Here is a 1,705-nt window from a genome sequence, read left to right on the forward strand (position 1 = left end):
TTCAAAATAAATGTAAAGACAGTAAATAATGTCATTAGTTTTACCATCAGTTCAAGCCTGAAAGGGGAACAGAGTCTCGTGACAGACACAGTGATGAAGCTGGTATGTGTTTGCGGTACACAAGCCACGGTTAAGACAGCTGACTCCACTGTGATGTGACCCTGTCTCTCTCTCTCTCTCTCTCTTTCTCTCTCTCTCTCTCACACTCTCTCTCTCTACCTCTACCTCTACCTCTACCTCTACCTACCTCTACCAGAAACTGCATTTCATGATTCAGTGGAGAGTAAGTTTGCTTCCACTCTGGAGGGTTTTACAGATTTACAGGCTCTTCAGCCTATTAATCTTCTTTTTTTTCATGCTATTTTCAGCACCTGGAGCGCACATGCTACAGGCACAAACACAGCCCCCATCGTCTCGCGGTGCAACAACTGTCAGTTTATGATATCGTAAGCCCTCTTAAACCATGACAAAGTTACTTCCCACAGACATACTTAATGCATCGTCGATACAGAGATGCAGGAGTGATTCCTGTTTGCATGCGCTCAGTCATTCTTGATTGACCAGCTGTCATGAAACAAGGCCTGATGTAATACCACTTCCTGGAGCTCGGCCACCCTCCTGCTTGCACGGTGTCATGTCGTATTGACAGAGTCATCAGTCAAACCTCTTCAACAAAACATGTCAAGACATGTTGCCGATGACTCCTGAGCGGCATTAGCAATACTTTGTTGTCACATCAGGATAATGGAGCTATATTTGGATGAAATTAACTTGACCAGGCACCTGTAGTCCTGAGAAGTGTAGATTGTCTTAAGTAACAACTCCGCTGATAGCAATGAGGGTGTTTATTGCGACTCTGGTGATTAAGAGTGTGATGAACAATTAGAAGACAGCTTAATTAGAGTGACGCAGACTTGCATAATGGTAATTGACAGCCCTGTTTTAATTGTCTGTGTGATTTTGGGCTTGGGGATGATTCTAATGTAATCACTTCCTTTGATAATCTCACTCTCGTTTAGTCCAAACAAATCAAGCAGAGAGTCTCAGGATGTTAGTGTGATCGTGAAAGTGAGTCAAACTTCCTGTGCAGTTTTGTTCACACTAATGAAAAGGAAATAAAAGGCTAATTAAGGGCTAAAAAAAATAAATGTTTCAAAAGTAAATTGTAACTTTAAATTAAACACAACAATATAAACAAGAATGAGTTTACAAACTAACACACAATTCGTAATGTAGAACTTCTGGCCCATATAGATTTGGTACACTGTAAAATCTAATTAGTTGGGCTTACTTAAAAAAGCATGCAAACCGATTGCCTTGAAAAAACTAAGTAAAGTGAAATAGCAATAGTATGTTGTACTGACAGATGCTTAGTTAGTATAGTTTACTTGCACAAGAGTTCTAGTAACTAAAAAAGAATTGTAGGGGGTACTTGATCCTTTCATTTAGGTTTACTCATGACTTAGTATAGCTACTCACTGACTCCCAGAGTGCATTGTGGTATGAATAAATTATACAGTTGCTTTGTTTTATATTTGTTGATTTTATTTGACAATTTTATTTGCTGTCTTGTGTCAGTAGCAGTACAACAAAAAGAGCAAATAAAATGGCTATTGTTACAAGTAATGAAAATAAATTAAATTGAATTGTTACCATTGTTGTGGTTCACGTGCTGAATGTTTAAGTCTGTGTGTGACTTCAGCAT

General features: G+C 38.8%; 1 protein-coding gene and 1 long non-coding RNA gene across 2 annotated transcripts in view; one reads left to right on the top strand and one right to left on the bottom strand.

The window, feature by feature from the left end:
- unc5a (unc-5 netrin receptor A) overlaps positions 1-1,705 on the top strand; it is a 210,424-nt gene that overhangs the window by 169,723 nt on the left and 38,996 nt on the right. The window lies entirely within an intron of this gene.
- The window catches only part of LOC107595746 (uncharacterized), a 6,121-nt gene continuing 5,574 nt past the window's right edge, over positions 1,159-1,705 (bottom strand). Inside the window, exon 3 of the long non-coding RNA XR_001610296.1 lies at positions 1,159-1,169. This is a non-coding gene — a long non-coding RNA (uncharacterized lncRNA). The remainder of the gene's footprint in view (positions 1,170-1,705) is intronic.

The sequence above is a fragment of the Sinocyclocheilus grahami genome, unplaced genomic scaffold (genome assembly GCF_001515645.1).
Source record: "Sinocyclocheilus grahami isolate Dianchi unplaced genomic scaffold, SAMN03320097.WGS_v1.1 scaffold208.1, whole genome shotgun sequence".
Lineage (NCBI taxonomy): Eukaryota > Metazoa > Chordata > Actinopteri > Cypriniformes > Cyprinidae > Sinocyclocheilus > Sinocyclocheilus grahami.